This window comes from Perca fluviatilis, chromosome 8 (assembly GCF_010015445.1).
Source record: "Perca fluviatilis chromosome 8, GENO_Pfluv_1.0, whole genome shotgun sequence".
Taxonomy (NCBI): Eukaryota; Metazoa; Chordata; class Actinopteri; order Perciformes; family Percidae; genus Perca; species Perca fluviatilis.
In genome coordinates, this window is record NC_053119.1 from 15,392,100 (window position 1) to 15,414,985 (window position 22,886).

The window sequence follows — 22,886 nt, forward strand, 5'->3', positions numbered from 1 at the left end:
AACATTCTGAAATTGTGCATTCTTTAACCAGCGAACAAATCCCATGAATCTATGCAGTGTTTTTCCTTCATTTCCGTCAGGCTGCAGGATTGTCCACGGGCCAGTGCAAACATTTCCTCTCTGTTCATTATAGAGACCTTGTCTTTAGATCAGGCTATTTGTGGAGTGAAGGATGGCTGCAATATAGAGCACCAGGTATTAGAAAGGCATGCTCAGTTGAGGTTAAAGTTGCTCTGCCAAGAAATGAGCTAGTCTACCTGTCTGGACCATGTCAGTTAAATATTTGCCTTAGGGATTTTTTGTAATTTATGAAAAGGGGTATATTGAAGAATTTGGTGGAGTTAACTTCAGCCCCGCAGTAGGGTCATGCATTTTTAAAAACAGTTCAGAGGAGGGTCATAATATATACAGTACAGGCCAAAAGTTTGGACACACCTTCTCATTCAATGCATTTCCTTTTTTATTTTCATGACTATTTAAATTGTAGATTCTCACTGAAGGCATCAAAACTATGAATGAACACATATGGAATTATGTACTTAACAAAAAAGTGTGAAATAACTGAAAACATGTCTTATATTTTAGATTCTTCAAAGTAGTCACCCTTTGCTTTTTTATTAATAAGGGGAAAAATTCCACTAATTAATCCTGACAAAGCACACCTGTGAAGTGAAAACCATTTCAGGTGACTACCTCATGAAGCTCATTGAGAGAACACCAAGGGTTTGCAGAGTTATCAAAAAAAGCAAAGGGTGGCTACTTTGAAGATTCTAAAATATAAGACATGTTTTCAGTTATTTCACACTTTTTTTGTAAAGTACATAATTCCATATGTGTTCATTCATAGTTTTGATGCCTTCAGTGAGAATCTACAATGTAAATAGTCATGAAAATAAAGAAACACATTGAATGAGAAGGTGTGTCCAAACTTTTGAGATATATATATATATATATATATATATATATATATATATATATATATAAATAAATAAATAAATAAATAAATAAATAAATAAATAAATAAACATTTCTCTCAATCTGCAGGTTTGAATTAATTCAGTTATGTGTATTTGCTCTCAAGGGTGTAGCAGCTTGTAGCAACGTTGCATATCTTCACCTCTTTTTCTCTCTCCGATTTCACAGTGAGAGACAGCTTGTGCTTTTTTGATTAGAAATTGGGACAACCAGATTAGCTGTCTCATGCCTCTTCAAAACTACTGTAAAAGACAGTTCAAGCCTTTGTAATATACTCCTGCACCTGTCTGACACAGACAGACTAAGTTGAGCTGTTGATGAAATGTTCCGTTCTTTCTCACATAAAATCAGATTTTTTTCATATCATGTTTCTTGCTTGTACTGCTTTAATGCAGTTATTTTTAAGATATAAAGCTCCTAGTTGTTTCCTTTGGCCATCTATGCTTTTATTTTTAAAACATTTATCCAAGGGTGCAGAGGGTTTGCAGAGGTTGTTTTCATCAGAGGTTGGAATTCCTTCACAGACTGAACTCAAGAATAACACACAATTCCCTATCTCAACAGTTGAAATGGTAATCACAAAATTATTATTATTGTATGATGTGTAGACATTTTCAGACAAATAATAGGAAAAGTTATGGCCTTCCATTTTTCTTCTGCTTTGCTTTGATAGAAGATGTTGTTTATGTGTGGTTTAGAGGGTATAGCAATGCCACAGCTTTGGTGTTGTTGTGTACTATTTCCCTTTTTATTTGTTTATTTTGCATAGACTATTAACACGTTCGTACTTGAGGGAAGACTGGCCACTGGTATTTCCCTCTCTCTGGAGACTGAATACCCATACTGTACAGTGGAGTAAGTAAAAGATATACAGATAAATGTTTAGTTCTTGGTGAAAAGGATTATGTCCAACTTGACTTTTGTTTTGCCATAAAAAAAAAAGAAAACTTGTCAGACTTCTGCTCTGTGCTATTTCCTCTGTCCTCTCATCTGTGTGAAATAATGGTGGGAAATTTCCTCCAGGCCTTTTCTTTTGAAGACCTGTGTACAGCTCCCATGGTAAGTTGGGAGTCTCAGACACCACCCTCCTTCACCCCCGGAGACCCTCCAGAACAAATAGTGGAAATCAAGCGTGCGTCCTTTCCCTAGTGACCACGTCTGTCTCTATAGAAAAGCTATGGCGTTTATTGTTGTGCCTCTGTTTACTCTTGCATGCACTTTCCTGTCGGAGCTCCCTGCATGTTGTTATCCATTCCATAATCCATATACAGTTGGCTATGTGAATTGAAATGAATTAAAATAGTTTTTGGTTTTATTTGCATATCTTTGTTCAAAAAAACAAAAGAAAACCCTCTTAAATTTGCTTTATTTACAAAATGCTACATTGCGAATGACCTTCAAGTCACCTCTGCTCTTCCCACAGTAGATACTGTATAGTGTTGTTGTGGTGAAACTCCCTTTTGTTCTCTCATGTCAGACTTGAGAGGCAGAGCAGGAGTATTGTTTCAACCAGTTCACTTCTCTGTGAGGCCCAGGCCGAGGTCAGGGTAAATGCATTCATCTAGAGGGCCCTGAGGTCTCAAGGCTGCAGAGAAAGGCTCCGGGGAGCTACACAGTGGGGAAAAAGGAGGAGTAACTGAAGCAATAATAGGACAGAATAAAAAGCTAGAGCAGGTCTGTGAGGTCTGTTAATATTCCAGGCTTCATGCACAGATAACATTTCTCACTGTCTTTTTAGACAGTGAGAGGCTTGATGTGTCTACCTCTCTCCTTCCTGCTTAAGATTCCTCTCTCCTCCCTCCACCCCTCCTCATAATTGTCTTGTTTTTCTCCAGTACAGATGTTCCTTCAAGGGCATTCAGTGGTTTTGTAGTCAATATGGCCCGGTCTCCTCTTTAATTACACTACATGCCTAGCACACTACTTTAGCCTCTGGGCCTTCTAGTGCTTTACAGAGCAACAACAAAAACTCCTCTTTCCACATGTTTGTCCACCTACCAGATACTGTTTCCCACAGCAGTTTGGGGCGTATTAAAGTGCTGTTCATAAGTATTTGAACCCCTGCTACAGTTGACTAAAAAGAGGAATAAAAAAATAATCTTTTGGAAATTGATCTTAATGCCTTAATTGAAAAAATTAGGAAAAATCCAACCTTTGAGAACACCAATTTTCTTTGTGAATGAATAATGTTTGGCATGGTTTTATTTCAGTTAGCCTAATAGCTGATTTGATTTGCATTGAGAGATGATTTTATGGAAAGTACCCCATGCCAATCTCTAGGTATGGTGAAGGGCATGTGATGATGTGGGGCTATTTTAATTCCAAAGGCCAAGGGAACTTTATCAGGATGCATAGTATCCTGGATCCATGAAATAACTGGCCTTTAAAAATACAAATCTCCCTGCCTCTATGGGAATTTAACATAGGACTGTACTTACTTATGCCCCTTGTATTTTAAGGAAGAACGTTTATTTATTTACGATACATTATTCATTCACAAAGAAAATGTGTGTTCTCAAAGTTTGGATTTTTCCAATTTTTTTCAATTAACGCATTAAGATCAATTTCCAAAAGATGATTTTTTTTTTTATTCCTCTTTTTAGTCGACTGTAGCAGGGGTTCCAATAATCATGAGCAGCACTGTAGATGAGAGGTGAATGTGTATATATGATGCTTGGCAGAATCAGCCAGGTTACTGTACTGTTGTACTTGGGGCTGGATGGAAGGGAGTGGGAGCAGAGGTTCAGGGTGCTTTTTAGTGGCCGGCAGCAATGCGTAGAGAGGTGGAGGGGCGCTGAGGGGAAATGTCAGACAAATGTCAAGTATACAAGCTCAACAGCAAGCTCTCGCTAAAGCGCAGTGCTTGGAGGGTTGAAAAATGGTTGTCCCTCCTTCATACCCCCAACCCACCTCCCCCCCCATGCTTCCTCGTAAATCCTCCCTGCCTTCCCTGGTGCTGCTTTCCCCTCTTCGTACATGCTGTCTGTCCGTTTTTTTGCCGTTTTAGCGTTCCCCAATTCGCTTAGCCTCAGCCTGGCTCTCATCTCAGATTTTCCTTGTCAGTTGTTCTGCTGGAGTTTTCATCCTCTATTTTCACCTCACTCTTTTCTGCAGGGCTTATCAGAGGGCTGTTAACAGCTATGGCTGTCAGATATCTCTCCGCTGTTTACTTGTCGGGAGACATTCTCTCATCACTGCAGTGGTCACAGCCAACCGGCTTGTTTGGCCAGGCCCTGAGTCCTTTGACAACACACGCTGTTTGCTTTGAGTTTTAGTGGATCCTGTGACTGAAAACTGTCTGGCCTGCTCCAAGTAGCCTCCTCAGGTCTCTGTGCTTGCGGCAGACAGGCCTTCCTTCTGCCCCTGAATCTGAGCAAAGCCAGATAGACAAGAGGTTTTTAAAATTAGGCAGATTACCAAGAAAACATGCTGCTGTGTCCATGCCCCGTCTGAGGGCAGGTTAGTCTTCATTGCTCCACAGGGAGGCACACCCTCTCTCACTCACTAGCCCTCATATACCATATTGTCTTTTGTCTGTCAGTATGTACTGTATGTATGTTTGTGATTTATGTTTTTTTCTTGAGGTCACCTCGAAAACGAGATGGCACATCTCAAGGGGCTTTCCTCTTAATAAATATACATCACTAATTCTTTATTTAATAGAATATTAACTTACAGCGTGCTGTCTGATTTTAAGGAAAATCATCATGAAACATCATGTACTGAATGTTTCATTTTGATATTAATAGACAATTGTCAAGTATGCCTGTCAATGTTTAATGAATCAAAATGTCCACATACTGAAAATACTTTGTTTTTTGAGAAAGCATACTGAGATGTATTTGGTTGAAAGTGGTGCAGTGTCAGTTTGCATTTTAGCTATCGTGGTGTACGGTGAAATTTGACATAAGGAGACCCGCTGTCCTGTTATGCCGCAGACAGTCTGTGCTCTGTGTCCTTGTACTGAACCCAGAAGTAACGCAACAGAGCGAAAGCATTTTGGAGGCTTGGCAGTTGGGAGAGCTCTCCACCGGCCCGGGAGACTTTTGCATTTGATAATGTTTACTCCCTCCTTGCCAGAGACCCACTTGATATCTCTGGTCTGAGTGCTCTGACCTAAGGCCACTCCACAGTGGAAAACAGTTTCTTTTAGAGGATGTAGGGTAAGCAGGTTCAGACTTTTTTCTTTTTTTTTTTTCTCAGTTTTTTGTGTGCGATTTTTACAGTTTGATATCTTTTGATAGAGTTGATAGAGCAATATTCTGTGATTTTCTTATTGTCCGCAAATCCAATGAAAGAACCAAAACCAACAATCTGTCTCTTGATGCTTTCTGACTTCCCTTCACTGTCTGTGAGACTGTAGCCCCAAGCCCATTGGTTCCAACTAAAAATGTGAATCTTCCCAAATAAATAGTGTCATTTCCAAAAAATAATAAATACTTTTCTTTTAAAGTTAGGCACTGTAGGTTTTTAGCAAACATTACTCAAACAAGAGGAAGTTGTACATTTTTATGATGTGTTTTTAATGTGTTTTCTGGACAGCATGCCACTTAGGAATAAGCTACTAGATACAATCAATTGTTGGTTTTGGTCTTTGAGATTGGAAATTATTGACAATAAGAGACCTACACAATATCACAAGGCTTATCTTTTAAAAGAGTTCCATCCAACTGATTGTTAACAGATATTTTTCTTTGTTTCTCTTTTCACTTGTTGGTGGTTTGATTTTCTTGCTCTCTGTGCTAATACATTTAATCAAAACATTATTGACAAGAAAATATAAATTAGTCAGAGAGAAAACAGAATGCAAATCCTCCTTATCCCTCAGAGGCTTTTGTAAATTGATTTCTGGAGCTACTACATAACTCATACTTGTTGTCCAGATTAGTTGCAGAAATATCGAACTGAGCAGAAATTATGCTCGGTTTGTGCTGGCTAAGAGATAGATTAATTGATACTTTAGGCTTTAGGCATGTATGTTGGGTCGAATGAGTCTGCCCCTTTAAGTATATAAGGTAGAAATTCCTGCTGGCTTACTCATTGCAGTTGTGAGGGGATAAAGAGGGGGAAATACACAGCACAGGCTGTATGTGCAGACTACATGTGCAGGGCCATACAGAGACTATTTGTTGGCAGTGAGAAGGAGCTAATCTGATCTTGGTGATGATATTGATGTAGGTCTATTTTGTGTTTGAGGGTGTTGTGCGCCAAGGCGGGCCGAGTTCTTATGTTCAGCCTGTCAGTGGTTTTTGTTTAGCCAACATCCAACAGCAGATACAAGGAAGCTTTTAAATATTTAATGAGTTTTCTGAAGCTTGTCGAAGTCCTGCGGTTATAAGGACAGGATGCAGAAAAGGGCTCAAATTCCCAGTCTTGACAGTTTGGTGCTTTCCTGGGGGCACACTCAGCACTATGACTCAGTACCCATACATCTGATGTTTCCACCAGGCTACTCGCCTGCGCTCTGCTCCATTTTGTACAAAGCTTAGGCAGCGTGCCAGTGTTAGTGCCAAAGAGATGGCACTCATGTCGATCGGACTCATTCATTCCTGACCTCTCACAACCACCAGACTAAATATGGAAAAATCAGATCCATCATGTTCTCCACTAGCATGCTCTAAATTTTCTCTCTGTTCACCAGGTCACCACAGCGTCCTGGTGGAAGGGGTGTAACTTGGCCTGTGCTGGGTAAATACCCAGCATTTCAACACATTAGTGTAGATGGCCCTTGTAGGTAACTTCAGGAGGATGTATTAAACACTTGAGACATTCGTCCTGTTCAGTTAACTCTGGCCCTGCTGGCACTGTTGGTGTGCGCGTCTGCCCTTGTCTTTATTATTTCCACGGAGGAGTGGGGACCTGTTGATTCACGGGGTTACAACTCCATGGTGTCATTGAAATAAATACATTACAGAAAGCAGACAAAGCTCCCTTCACGGCAGCCCTCAGTTCTCTTTGTGTTCTTAGGCGCTTACGTCTTTTGAAACAGTGGTACAAGGGCAAGAGAAGCGACAACAGGCTGTAAATAGGGTTGTGTGTGTGTGTGTTTATGTTTACGTGTGTGTCGGAGAGAGAGCCCGGACACAACAGCTTCTTTTGTTATTCCTTTACTGCTGCTCCTTCAGCTGTGGTATGTACTAGGGGTGGTACGGTTCACAAAACCTACGGTTCGGTTCGTATCACGGTTTTAGGGTCACGGTTTTCGGTTCTGTACGGTTCTTGTTATTTTTTCTTTTAATATTTAACACTCCAGAAATATACTTCAGCATATAATATTTAGCTTAATTACCCACAATGTAGGATACAGTATTAAATAATTATATTGTTATATCATGTAATCATGCGCAAACTGAATTTGACTTGACTTTAAGCACATTATTGGGACCATCTCTGAGGAAAGCTAGGTGAGATTTTGATACAGCAAGAGGGAAGAAACTGATGATTTCAACAAGCTTTTCATTTATTTGGCAAAAAAAGCAGAATGTTTATTGTCATCTACAGGAACTTATGTGCCTTTTTAGCACATGAAGATTAAAATATTACAGAATATCAATTGAAATAACTTGCATTTATCAAACTGCCAACTTCAGTGTAGCTCTTACAAAAATGTATCCTTTAAAAGATAAAGAGAGGAACTCTTAAAGGTCTGTCTTTTGAATAAGTCAGAATACATTAAACATAAAAAAAAGTTTACATTGTTAGTTAATTTCCTATTCTGGCCTGGGACACACATTCATACGGTTTGATAAAGTACTTATTGGACTTTAACTTATCATTGCACTTACAATAACGAGCGTAGCTGTCAGGTCCTCCTGTACGTCTCATCTCCGTTTTTTCCTGCATTGTGTGTGTGTGTGTGTGTGTGTGTGTGTGTGTGTGTGTGTGTGTGTGTGTGTGTGTGTGTTTGTGTGTTTTTTTTTTTTTTTTTTGTGTGTGTGTGTGTGTGTGTGTGTGTGTGTGTGTGTGTGTGTGTGTGTGTGTGTGTGTGTGTGTGTGTGTGTGTGTGTGTGTGTGTGTGTGTGTGTGTGTGTGTGTGTGTGTGTGTGTGTGTGTTCCGAACCGGGACAACTGAACGGTTCGGAACCGTACCACCCCTAGTATGTACTGTACCTCCATGGGAAAATCTCTGACTTGAAACATCTTATCTTTTTTTAAGATTATTTTTTTGGGGCTTTTTTCCCTTTATTTCAGAGTGACAGTGGATAGACAGGAAAGGTGGGAGAGAGATGGTGGATGACACGCAGCAAAGGGCCGCAGGTTGTATTTGAACCCAGGCCGCTGCAAAGCGGCCTCAGCCTACATGGGGCGCACGCTCTTACTGGGTGGGCTAGAGGTTGCCCCAAATCATCTTATCTTTCGATCAGTTATTGATTGCCACAATATCGCCCACACGTGTTGATATCCAGATTGAAGCCAGTTAGTGTATCAGTAAATGAATAAGTGGAAAGTAAGAACAACTTTGCTACTATAATTAAAATGAGCAAATTTGAGTTATAGTAGCAAATCTTACATTGTGTAGATATTTTAGCAAACAGGCTGTAATGCTAGTGTTATAGCTATATTAGCAAATCATATTAACAATTTTTATAAGAATAGATAAATATTTTAGGAAATCTTGCAGAGATTTGTCTGTACAGAATCTCATGTACATTAAATATGAAGCTACAACATTTCAACACAATATGAAACTACAGTTCAGTTTTTGTTCTGATTAAACAAACATAATTTAGAGGTTCTGGTTGTTACATTTGGACAGAGCCCAGCTAGCTGTTCCCTCCAGTCTTTATTCTATGCTAAGCTAAGCTAAGCTAACTGGCTGCTGGCTGTAGCTAGTACAAGTAGTACTCATCTCAACTAGAGTTTAAGGGGTTTTATAGTTGATAGTCATGTCAGCAAATTCTAGTTGTATTAACATACAGTACACTGTTTTAATGTTAACAGAAAATAGTGTGTGTGTGTGTGTGTGTGTGTGTGTGTGTGTGTGTGTGTGTGTGTGTGTGTTTTCTGTCTCAGTACATTCCATCTACATCCCTGTACCCTCCCTCCCCCCTTCTCCTTCCTTCTCCTGGCCTTTGCCACATTTTCTCCCATCTAGGTCACATTCATAAATGTCATTCTTGGGAAGTGTTACCAGCCGATGTTAGTACATTCACCCAAAACAGAGACCTTCTTCTCTGAGTACCAAGAACCTGAGCCCTCTTAAAGAAAGTGGAAAAACCCTGTTTGGTTACAAATAGTTTTTCTGCTCAATTGGTTTTATTGGTTGCCTTTGGACTTCTGAGAGGCCTGGAGCACGAGTGGCGAGTGTGATTGGTCAGAATGGAATCCTTTTTGCCTCACGCGTTAATTTGTTTTGAGTTCCTCCCAAACACAAAATTGTAACATACTGTATATTTGCCTCACTGCTTGAGCAAAATGTGGTGAAACTCATGAAAAGCCACAGACACGTGCCGACTGCTATTGCTTACTTTTAATTTCAACAACAGTGTCTTTCCCTGCATTTCAATTTGCTTATTGTAAGTTAACAAAGTTCATTGATGATGACTTGGTTAGACAGTGTGTTATTGTCCATGTATGAACAGCAGGGCTTATTGTCCATTGATGGCCGGCGCTGTGAGTTTATCCGACTCCTGTCCTCTGTGGCTTACAGAGGACTCCTCTCAAAGCACTGACAGATTGACCTCTTTTCCTAGGTTTCCTCTCATATACTTGATTGGCCAAAATAGGACCTTTGTGTCATGCTGCAAGCCACACTTGCACATAAACACACAGGTACTCATGCACACACACACATACACATACATTCCATCTCCTCTCTCACGTGCCATCCCTCTTCGTTTACACATTTTCCTCTTCTTTGTGCCCAGGTTGCGTGTGCCTACTGTGACTGCGCCTGCGGTGTTCATCGATGTCTGTGTGTGTGTTTGTAAATGTGTGTGTCACCCCAGAGTAAAGTGTGTGGTTCTAGCCCGTTTGATGCCTATTTGAGCCACCCAGTGCCTCTGGTGATAGGCTGCTTGCTGCCTTCTGGTTGTACAGTTCGGAAGCTGTGACTCATCCTTTGCTCTCTCACCACTCATTCATAAATCTGCGTGAATAGTATAACTTCCTCTCACAGAGCCGTGGGGCCCCCCTGGCTCTGTGGTAGGTTCCCTTCACTCCCGCTCTAAATGGCAGGAAGGATGAGGGTTATCTCGGCCTTTTATTGACGCCTCTCAGAGAGGTGAGAGAGATGTTTGCCCCACGCCTGCTGCCTGTGCCTGCTGCCTGTGCCTGTGCCTGCCTTTAGCGCCTGAGCCGCGCCTCTGTCTGCAGCATGCCTCGGCTCTATCCCTCCATATAGTGCAGGCCAGACCAGCCATTTACTCACTGCTGGGCTGGCTTGGCAGTGCTTCCTGGGAGATAATGCGCCATGCCTGCAAGTAAGCTCTGAGAGCACGGATTAATTCCACAGCGGGGGGAAAAAAAAAAAAAAAAAATCTCCTGCTGACAAATCTCTCCTGCAGAGGTGAGGATGTACGCTGGCATACAGCAGAAAGAGGAGAGTAACCTCCTTTGCCAGAATAGTTAGTCAGGATCACTGAGGTCACAGAAACACTGCTCCTCTATTTTCTTCCCGTGTGTGTGTGTGTGTGTGTGTGTGTGTGTGTGTGTGTGTGTGTGTGTGTGTGTGTGTGTGTGTGTGTGTGTGTGTGTGTGTGTGTGTGTGTGTGTGTGTGTGTGTGTGTGTGTGTGTGTGTGTGTGTGTGTGTGTGTGTGTGTGTGTGTGTGTGTGTGTGTGTGTGTGTGTGTGTGGCAGTGTTGTAGTCGAGTCACCAACTGTCGAGTCCCCAGCGTTCGAGTCCGAGTCACCAAAGAAGAGTCCGAGTCGAGTCACCATTAACGGAGTTCAAGTCCGAGTCGAGTCATCAAGGTTGAGTTTGTGTTGAAGACTCCAATCTGGCAACTTTTAAAGCGCTGATATACTAAAAAAAAAAGAGGCTCTACATTAAGCAAAAATGACACCACTGTCACAATTGTAAAAAGAGTTTATTTACTGACTTTTTTTCTAAACAACATTTAGCGGCACTCAAAATCCAAGTAGGCGAACTTCACGATCTGAGGCGCATCTCTGCATTTTCCAAATGTGAACATGTAGTAGGGAGCCCGCGAATCATGCACTACAGTTGCATATATAGATATCAACTCCTTTGTTACGAGAGTAGTGAAAGTAGCGAGAATGCAGCGTTAAGTGAGCGACATTAGTGAGTGTGTTGTCAAGCAAGGAGAGAGCAAGGTAGCGGTGTCCAACTGAGAAGCGTATGTGTGACTGTGAGGAAGAAGCGAGAGGAAAAAAAGAGATCCCAAAGACGATGTAAAGTGAGTTAACCGTTAACAATAAACAAGAAGCTTCTCAAGACATGGTGGCTTCATCTTTTGTTAATACTGTCGGTGTTAGCCCCAAAAGAACATCAACCCTGGATGGAACGTCTCCCCAGCTGCTTCCCGGCCGGTCTTCGAGCCCGAAACAGGAAAAGTGTAACCTTTTATATCATATTTTTAAAACCTATTTTAAAAAAATAAAATAGGTTTATAAAATAGGTTTATAAAACCTATTTCGTCAGAAACTTCATCCAACGTCCGAGTCCTTTTTCATGAATGCTCAGTCTGATTTTATATATCTTAGAGTCCGACTCAAAGTACAAGACTTCAGTCCAAGTCAAGTCACGAGTCCAGAGAATAGAGTCTCGAGTTGGACTCGAGTCCGAGTCCAGGACTCGAGTCCTCCTTCACTGGTGTGTGGTAAGGAGGCGAGGGGGTGGTGGATCTGATCTACTCTCTCTACCTTTCCCTCCACATGACTGAAATGTGTGTCTTTCTTTGAAAACAGATCCAAGGGCATGTCCATGTGGGTCGTGTCTTGTTTTAAAGCTTTGCGACCAAATAGCTTTGGTACTAAAGAAGCTGGCACAAAGTTTGAATAGAGATACATCTTATAATCACATCTAGAATAAGTGAATGTAGAATGAGTAAAGAATAGTTTTTACATCCTGCAGCAGCTTAGCTCACGATGAGTTGTGTGTGTGTGTGTGTGTGTGTGTGTGTGTGTGTGTGTGTGTGTGTGTGTGTGTGTGTGTGTGTGTGTGTGTGTGTGTGTGTGTGTGTGTGTGTGTGTGTGTGTGTGTGTGTGTGTGTGTGTGTGTGTGTGTGTGTGTGTGTGTGTGTGTGTGTGTGTGTGTGTGTGTGTACTATCTATAAAGGAGATAAAGCAGGCCTCAGCGTGCCAGCCGTGTTTTGCCGTCTGTTCTTTTTTGGAGCATGTGCACAATGAGGAGATGAAAGAACATAAAATTACAGGACAATCACATTACAAGAAAATCTCATGAATTACAGAGCCAAATAAAATGCCTGTGACAACAACACACTTCCCCTCAAACCCTTTCTTCAAGTTCCCCGTTAGTCAGCAGAAGGATTGACTTTATATTGGCTCCAAACAAAGTTTTGATCATGTCAGCTCCTTACTTACAAATCTTCCCCCATGTATCTTTTAATGTCAACAATCCATAAAGCAGCCTGGCTTTTCTAATGTCATTAGTCTACTTTCTCTCAATGACTGAAAAATAACCTTGAAAGATAACTTTGACCCTATCTGTTGCCTCCCCTTCCTCTCTCTCCTTAGCTTGTTTGGGTGGGATCCCCAGGGCCTAGTGCAGTTGTCAGCACGCAGCCTAATAGGCACAGGTGGCTGGGGCTCCTCTGCCTTCTCCAGCCCTCTTGGCATGAAATTCTTGGCAGAACGGCAGCTCCTTGGCCGGCCGCCTCAATGGGCCACTCCAACACAGCAATCACCAGTTAGTGCTTTGTCAGCATCGGGGTGGCCCAGGATGAAATATGGCTCACAACTTTGAAATATGGCTCCTCCTGTAGAGAAATCCAGCAGTGTGAAGTGCCGCCATTGAGCTATACAGTGTCAGAATTCTGTGTATTTCTTCTTCCCGTAGACATGGATGTAAATGCGATTTTATTCATGAAGACTCTCGAAGTGATGACATGTTGCTGGGTCATCCCTGGTTCCCTCGTCACTGGTCACAGTGGAACAGAGTCAAAAGAAGGATAGGGCGGGTGGGGGGGGGGGTTTGGTTGAAGAGAAACTGTACAGCTGGTGTACTGCACCACGCAGCAGTCAGACAGCGGTTTGTTACTGTGTCAGATAAATATAGAGGTCTCTGGAGCTCCCCACTGCAGCTTTTTCTCTGCTTGGAGGGAGGGAAAGGCCGCGTCACCTGGGAGCTGCCACTATCCTCATTCATCCTCGCTAAATTGGCCTTAGACTCACAGGACATTAAAGATTATTGTGACTCTATAATGGCAAATGGGGTAAGGTGACAGGAAAATGTTGTCGCTGTTTTTCCTGTAACCCCACAGGACACCAGCAAGATAACACAGTGCCGACCCATAATGAGATAATCGGATAGATTTCTCTGTAGGCTAGGGCCGGGGGATGTGGTTAAAATATGTGTATATATCACAATATAGCAACTGTATGCAAAGTGACATTTACAATAACATAATAATGAATAAAATAAAATGTTCTAAATGTCTTTTTTTTCTTTTTCTTTTTTTTTAAAAGCTGTGAGCACCACAAACAAAATTCCATTCACCTAAATTGTATTGGAGTGGTCAGAACCCCGAGTAAGAAAATATGTTTTTTTTAAAAGCACGAAAGTTGAATCCCACATTGGTCCATTTACTGGCTTTTTCAGACCTTTAGCTGTATCACAAAACCGTTATAATCAAATGGAGTTAGCTCATTTGTCATGGAGATGAATCTGTTGACATGCAATCTTAGTAGCCGTTATGATTTCATCCATAACGCTTTTAGGACTTCCTATCCTTGTTGGCTTAAAAGTTAAGCATCAGAGTTTTTTTTTTTTTTTTTTCTGTAAGGCTTTCAATCATATTGCATGGTCATTATCAGCCAGAAAATACTAGTAAGGGGACTTAAAGTTGGGGTGAACCCACCCTTTAACTGCAATTTTCTTGGTATAATTCATTTTGGCAATAGACGTTTTCAAAACAATAACACAACATAAACCTATCATATGATAAAAGATAATATTAAATAAAATAAATAAATTTAAGCTTGCTGAATGTATGTCTGACCTTCCCTGTTGAGGGATCTGCTGTTCAATGATTAGCTTGCTCACAGACTTTAAGAACTCATTGACCCCCACTGCCTGTGTGTGTTTTGATACTATCCATCCTCCTCTGGCAGCCTGGCTCCTCAGGTCTGCTGCTGATAGAGCAGAATGGATGCTCGATGGGGGTGGAGGTGGAGGTGCATTAGCACGCCTTTCATCTGTTCTGTCCTGTTGTGTCCGATGAGAGCGCATTTGTTGAAGCTTCCAGCAGGCCTTTTGAAGTCCCAGTCTGGACTCGTCCCCCTTTGGTTCCAACACCATCCCCCCCCCCCACCACCCACTCCTATTAGTGCATCAATTACAGAGACAAGGCTTGCGGGGCTTGTTTGCACTTGAGTGTGCGTCAGGAATCACCTCTCTCTCTCTGTGGCTGTGTGATAAACATGACAGACACTAGCCCACAGCCTGCATGTAAACGCCGCCCATTCTACTTCATATTTTATTACTCACACATCAGCGTAGGCTTTCCTTGCAATGGTCGCCAGCTTGCTTTAGCTTTTGTTCTGGTATACCTCACTGTTTAATTTTGATGTGGTTTGAAAATGCCCGGACTTCCTGATGATGAGTAAGTCAAAATCCGTCATCCCACCATGATACGGTAAAAAATACACTTGTGTATTTGCTGGGCTGTGCTCCGTGTCTCAGCCCTTCCCAGCAGTGAGACAATGTTCTGACTTATATGTAGTGTTGTGAGCACTTTTCCAGACCAGACATGTACTTGCTTGTAAAAAGCTTGTTTTTGCATTCCACCTACCTCCCTGCATAATATATGGTATTATCTTCCAACCCTTCCTTTTTCTCTCCTTCTCCCTTCCTTCGCCTGTGTGTGGGGTAATGACACCAATGCTCCTATTTAGGAAAACCCCTCAAACTTCATCCTGCTTTGACTTTCTCGGGTTGTTTTCTCAGCCAGTAACAGTGGGACCGCAACATTTTTGTTTATCTGCTGTTTATGCTCGTAGCTACAGTATGGATGCATCAAAAATATCAGTTTTTTGGTGGAAAGGAATTATGCCTTGTGGTATTGAGGCAGAAACATAGAACAAAGATGCATGGTTCAATTAAAATACATACTGTAAATGTTGTTTTTTCTGTACATGGAAATGGCCTCATGTAAAATAGAGAGACACATTTCTTTTCATATATCAAAATGCTACATTAGTGGAAGCCCGTCTCTTGTTTTCTTCCGTTACAGTAAACAAGTAGCAGTCGTGCTATTTTTTTCTTCTTCTTCGTCTCCTTTTCAATGCAGCAATGTAACTATTTGTTTATGAATAATACAATAGCTGAATCTGAATGTTTTTTTTTTTTTTGTTGAAACATTTACATTCCAGACATGCTTTTGACATTTTTCTGTTTATAAAGCTTTATCCAAATCGGATTGGAGGTCACATAACTCCGGTTTTCACCATGTTGCCACGCAACTTTTTAAGAGTCTTTAATTAACTCAATAAACTCAGCGTCAACTCATGTGTTTAAATGTATATGTATTTAAAATCCAACTCCAAATGTGTGTCATCCTGAAAATGAATCAGCAGGGAGGTGTGTGTGAGAAGGGTTGTGTGTCACTGTCTCCTGGCATGCGGGTGGCATGTGCTCTATGTACTGTATGTATGTGTGTGTAGCCAGACACATACATACAGCCATGTAGCCAACTCAGGCACAAAGTAGCTTTTGTTCAAGGAACTGTAGCATTGTGATGTTTTTGCTCTGCTTATGCGAGTCATTCATCTGCACTGCAGAGTATCGTTTCCTCAGGCTCAAATGTATGCATTTGAGCCTCCGCATTTGAGCCTCCGTCCCCCCCCTGTTTTGTTCTGCTCCATGCCATTTTTCAAATAAGTGGCTAATTTTGTTTACATCCGAATAATCAAGAAGTGTGATCCGGGCCAGTGGTCCAAAGACTGCATTGTCTCACACACACACACACACACACACACACACACACACACACACACACACACCACCCCCCCCCCACACACACACACACACACACACACACACACACACACACACACACACACACACACACACACACACACACACACACACACACACACACAGTCTATAACACTTGAATAGCATGCTTGGTGGAAGGTGATCCAGTTGTGATGGGTAATTTCTGCTCATTCACAGTAAGTGTGAATCATTTTTTTTATAATGAGATTTATTTGTTTACCTGGCGCAAAAGAAAACGACAAACATTGGCATCGGTATTGACATTGGCCAAATGAAAATTCTACACATCAGTATTGGCTGGGAAATTTGTAATCTACTCCATTCTAATATTAAATGCACCTCCAGATGTGTTCATTTAGTGGCATACATGCATTCACTTGTAGTCACACTAGGAGCAGGCAGAGAGTAAACTAAGTAAAAATTAAGCAATATAAAATATACTTAACATAACATGAATACACCACCTTAAGCAATTTACTTGACCATTTTCAGGTTACGCTCTAGCTGTCCAAAAATGTTGACAAATCTGACATCCTGTATACACTGTAGCGAATGAAGCCAAATGTCTTTTTTTGGTCTCAATTCCGCCATTTCGTCTACACGCCAAATTTGCTCTCATTTGGAGCATGCTGCCAGGTTTACTCTTTCATCTGAACCTCAACCGGCCGTAGCCTGCTTCTCTTACACACTATGACTTTGTATGTGCATGAGCAATAGAAAGAGAGAGTGTGGGGAGTGAAGAGAGCATAAGACAGACTTCATTTTATCACTAAGGTGTGGAAAGGTCTGTGAATTGCAACATTAGCACTGGAGAATCCATAACTCATCTTCAAGTACGGCGGTGAGAGAGGTGGGTTCAATGGGAGCGCTTCTTTGTATCATTATGGATTATGGCTGACGGTGTGAACTCTGGCTGGCAGATTCAGGTGATTTCAGAGGCAGGACTCCTCTACATGTGCTTAAGGACAGTCCTGGGTGTGCGGCCTGTGTGTACGAGTCAGATTGTGAGCCATTAGGTTGGCACCAGTGGCATGACTGGCACGTAGAAAAACAGTTAGATATGCTGGACTCAGGCCTACTCCCTGCAGCCGTGGTATTATTATCATTCTGTGCCTCTGGAGGCCTCCTGGTCATAAAAAACACTCCAGCTGAGGTACCATGTAGAATCACAAACCTGGAAGTTTTTACACCTTCTGGTATACTTACCAATGTTTTAATTAAGTGAAAGCCTAAAATGGCCGGCGTAATTACCCAAACCAGATGGCCTAAGTAAAGGAAATATATCAGACCACCAGTGATGCTTTTGAGACTGTGACCTTTTCTATGCACTGCCTCCACTGCTACTTGAGTTTAAGCATTAATAACATTTTTGATGTTTTTTTTGCTTATTTTGTGTAGAATCTAACCTAAAAGCTCTTTTAATGCAACACAGTCACAATCTGTGGCCAAATGTTACAAATCTTAACACTGTATATTAAAATCAACTAAGTGTTCCTACTACAGTATTTGTTTTTATTCAAGCCACATAGCAGCACACACTAGCCTTTTGTGATCTTTCATCGGACTGTATGTAAATATCAAAGGAGGTTGCTACTTTCTAGCATGCAAGTACGTGCTCTGCCCAATGTGCTCTTTGGTGCTGCCATGAAGGCAGACACCTCTGCATTTGGCGCGTCACTTTGTGCCTGCGGGTGTCAAAAAAATGCTGCACACAAGCATGTGTTTAAACTCTTGGCTCCGGTGCAGTGGGAGGAAGCGGCCTCTCAGGGTAGAGCAAAGAAAGGCAGTGCAGTGGTCCCTTTTTTAAGTGCAGCGACAGAGACGCGGCTCCTGATTTATGAAGTGAGTATGAGCTGGGTGGGTCATGTCCTGCCGGGGAGGCCGGCTACTGGAGGAAGAGAAGGAGTCGAGAGTGAAAAATGATTGAGATTAAAAGAGTAAGGCGGAGGTTCTCATATCCTCACACAGCAGTGAGGTCACATCCACATTGACATCTATTTAAGACAAAGTCAAGATCAAACATGTCTGTCGCCCTCATAGTCCCGGAAATACCCCCCACAGCTCTGATCTATTACCAGGCCAAATGGAAAAGATTCCCCTCAACTAATCACCACCAGCCTTGGCTGCTACAACATTGAGCGGAGAAGAAACTGAATCTAACTACCAGCCAGGAAATGTGAAAATCTGTCCTTCAGTCGGCTGTATTGTTGGCGTTGTATTTTATTGTATATTTTTGTGTTTGACTGACTGAACTGTGGAATAGGACCGTTGTGTGAGGTGGTCACATAGAGACGCCAATGAAATGAGCATCTCTGTCTCTGTAGTGTGTCTGTAATTGCAACGGAAGCATTGTGCTAGGAAGTGTGTTTGTCTGTGACATTATTTCTGTGGCTCTCCTTTCATTTTTTTCTGTCAACTAAGTGACACACCCATTCCAGGAATCTCTGGTGGTTTTACTGACTTTAACTTTCTCATGTAAATACTTATCATACTGCAGATTGATTCAGGATATTGGCGACAGGCCACTGTGGGGATGGTCTGCAGCGTGGCATTTTTCTGACATAGCTCAATGGAGGTCTTGCATGTCTGCCTTTGTGGTGGAGAATAGTTGTGTGTGTGTGTGTGTGTGTGTGTGTGTGTGTGTGTGTGTGTGTGTGTGTGTGTTAGGAGGTGGAGTGGGGGGAGGTGGGGCTTAAAGAAACAACAGTGACTGCTCTTGGGTCTGTCGCCTGTTCCCTGCCTCTTGGCAGTAAACTTGATCAGCGAAGAAAAATACACGCTCTGCCTTTACAATGCAGGCCTTTGTCTCTGGTCGGCATCGGAACTGTCAACCATTTTGAAAATAGTTTCCAGCTTATTAAAATGCTTCCAGACTGTGACTGTTGAACCAGTGAGTTTTCCAGTTAATTGCTTGGCATCCTTCCCCATCTTAGGTCTGTCCTAGGCATCCTCAGAGAGTAAAGGCTTTTCTGATTGGAATAACAATGCAGAGGCTGGTGTTTTCATCTCTTCACATGGAGCAGGGCATCTCTAATCTTAGACAACCGAAACACATGTGCTTTATTGTTTCAAAATTCTCTACCTTTCAGTTTTCTCTCCTCCTTATGTCTCAATCCTCCTGCCCGCATGACTTTGATGAACTGTGAAGATCCGTTAGTTAAAGTGTGGCCTCATACCCCTATCAGTGTCCAGTGTCATTGTTCTATCTGACTAAGCTGAACTACTCAGCGGAAGTGAATAAGCCATTTTGTGCCAATGGCCTCTTACAAATGGCCATTTATGGTCTGTTAGTTTAGTTCGGACTCTTTATCTAAGTCAGTTAAATGACCGACTCTATTAGGCAATGCAGTGATTCTAGAGTCATTGCACTTGCAGTTAGTATTGGATACTCAGCATCTGACACATGGCTACTCGGATTAACACTAAAGCGAAGATAGCTCGTCATTGTTTCCTAAATTGACAGTGGAATTGGGGTTACATCGAGAAAGAAATTAGATTTCTGTGTTAGAATATTGGCCCAGTCGTGTTTTATTTAATCTGAGTATCAGTTATCATTGCTGCTATCACTTCTGAATTGATCCCTTAGAGGTAATAGGTGCACGGCCCCTGTGTTATTTTATCCAGTGCCTAACATTGCTTATCTGGGCAGCTTTTACTCGCCGTTAACTGCTCTTCTCTCTTGTCTCGACAACTGTGTGCCTGTGACCATGCGGGCTGAAGGATCATAAATCTGCTAATTGAGTTTCCTAAAGTGTGCTGGTCGATGGAAGAAAAATATCTCGGCCAGGAATAAACAAGAGCATGTGGATGTTATTGAAAAGAAAAGCCTCTCTTGATTTCATAGGGCTACTTTCTTTCTGCCCAGAGAAATATTCAGAGCTCTCACTGGTCACTAGTGGCTTCTGATGCCCTGCAGTCTGTGTCTTTAGCAGTATCTCTGACTTACAGCGTCAGAAGCTACCTCAAGCAATTATCGTAGATAAAGAAAAATCTACTTAATGTGTAAAAAAAACAAAAACATTTTTGGCAGGACGACTCTTGAGCTTCACCGTATCTATGTTTTTGTCTGCCCTGTAACATTTTACCTCCTCAGCCAGGGGTACTTAGGTTCTGTCTTGTGGCTGGTCTCACTGCTGGCATTCTTGTTGCATACTGAAGATTCCTCTGTCTAAGAGGGAGATAAGGAGAGGAGAAACGACAATAATAAAGAATGGGGGATGCCAAATAGGGCAGACAATGTGCAGATTCTGTTAAATGAGCCAATTGGTATTGACTCAGGCTTACTGCATGTTACATATTGTCACAGTGTTGGTATTATTCCCTCGGTGATGTCATGTCTGCCTCATGAAATTGTCTGTTGTTCTTAATGCCCGGTATACGCCTTAGTTAAAGCTTGTGTAACACAGACAGTGCTTTGCTTTAAATGCTTTTGTAAGGCACAGCATGTGGGGGGTTGTTCTTTTCACTGTCTGACCCTCACCGAGAGAACTGGAAGAATGCCTATTGTTTCCTCATCACTTGCTTTGTCTGATAAACTCTAGGCCAACTCTGTAGCTGAAAGCTGTCGACACTCAATCACCAACTCTCCTCCCCGTGTTGTCACCCATCTCCCATACACTTTCCTACTCCTTTGCCCTTCTCCTTCCTGGTCTCTTCCTCCTCCTCCTCCTCCTCCTCATCCTCCTGCTGATCTTCACCCGAACAGCTGCTGAGCTGGAAGACCTCCTCTCAGCCTGTGGGCACTGTTGGCCTGCTTACCCAGGATAAACAAAATGCCTTGGTCTGGACAGGGATTACATAAAAGACTACTGTCTTTGCTGTCAGTACAGCTCATTTCCACGGTTACAAAAGGAGAACACCCAGTGCCTTAATGTAATGTCACAGACAGAAAGAGGTCATAACCCCTGTCCTTTTTAAAATTTCATTTCTCAATCCACTACCTCTCAGCGTGTTCAGGCCTGTGGCAGCTCAACTGCGTAACTTTCCTCCATGTAACCCCCATTCACTGGATCAGTATGGTTAAACAATGTAATCCAGCATGCCTAATGGGTGACTCATTACTTTTTCCTTGGGTCATTTTTCTCCAGTATACCATCAAGTGGAAAACATGGATGAGTCCTCGAAGGCTATCATGTTGAGTTTTCTTTGTAGACACCAGAGCTTTGTGAGACTTTGTAACAGCGAGTATCTGGCATTTACCACCATGCACCAGACCAGCGAGAGAATCAAAGGTAAAACAGCTTTTGTTTAGGTCTAGCACCACTTTACCCCCATATCCCTCAGCATGCTTTTAGGAGGTTACTTAAGGCAATCAAAAGGCACACAGCTCAAATAAAGAATGCATGATGGTAAGTGATCCGCTGAAACGTCACTTGCAATCAACTCTGCTTCTCCAGAATGCAGTTTTTAGCCTCTAAAACCCCAACAAATCAGGGTATTTTTGTTTAGAAAATTCCACTCCTTCTTATTCCTCTTAATAGTGATTAGCCATTGACGACACAGCTATTATTTTTCTCTACTTAGGCCGTATTATTGAGCTTTATTGTAAAAGGCCAGGTTAGGTTGCCACACAGACAGTGCACAATCTGCATGGGCACGCTGTTCATTGGTGTCACTTTTCCTCTAAATTAAATGTTGTCTTTTCTCATATTCACCGCTGACGTCGCATTGCCTCAATTTTGGACTGGGTCCAATTCAGTATGTCAGGCATAGTGTGCGTGGGCTTGGCTTAGAGCTATATAGGCTGCTGATGTTTTCTATATGAAGTCGAGCAGTGGGAATGGTCCAGCTTTATTGCCTTTGTTACTCTTGGCATGGTCACCTACATCTTCCCTAACCCCAGAGTTATATGAGCATGTTCTTTGGATGTAATGCCACTACGGGATCTTCTTCTAGGCTACTTACCGCCTCACACAGTCAGTGCCAGGTTGCCTCTCTTTATGCTCTTTCCCCCAGTGTAAATCAGAATTAGTAGATGCGGATTTCTCTGTCTTGCACATGCCTCACACTCCAGGTTTAATTGTTGTGTCTGTTTCTTCACAGGTTTTGATTAATGGGCTGGAATTCAGGTCTACTTGCAGGTCAGGCGCAATTAAGTATGTTGAATTCCACACATTTTCACAAAGGTTTCAGACTGTTGAACTCTCTGCAGGGTTGACAAGAAGTTTTTCTGTTCTCCTTGTGACACATGGATAAGTGGGATGGATGCCTTGGAACCATTTCCCTTGTTTAAATCTGTAACTGGATTAGAGGTACCCTCTGGAGAAAGGTTCCATAATGATACAGCACTGCTGCACAACAACACATGCAGACAAACCCTGCCTGCATAGCTCTCCCACACCGTCTGAAGGCTGATGTTTTTTGGGCGACAGAGAATCTTCCAGATGTGTGGGTAAGGCAATGCATTATGGCTGGACACCTGTGGCTGCTTTGACACAGGTGTTCATTGCAACACACTCCTGCTGCGTGTTGTGACCACTTCACAGCCTTACCCCCCATGGAGAGAAGAAGACAGAGAGGTAAATGTGTGTGTGTGTCCAACAGAGAGAGAGCGAGAGAGATTGAGAGACAGAGAGAAAGGCAGAGAGGTGTCTCTTCAGTGAGCTCAGAGTCCTTTGGGCCTTCCCTGACAGCTGCAGCGATCTAAGAGCTTGAGGGAGAGATTGTGGTTGCCTGACATGGGGGCTCACCTCTGGAGAGAGGGGAGAGCACGTGACCAGACGCAGCCATGTGTCCATCTGACAAAGTGGGGTTAAGAGCCCACTGTCATGT

The 22,886-nt window shown here is 42.3% G+C and overlaps 1 protein-coding gene across 2 annotated transcripts in view; it reads left to right on the forward strand.

Moving 5' to 3' along the window:
* igf1ra (insulin-like growth factor 1a receptor) overlaps positions 1-22,886 on the forward strand; it is a 77,533-nt gene that overhangs the window by 10,724 nt on the left and 43,923 nt on the right. The gene's annotated exons all lie outside the window — the stretch shown is intronic.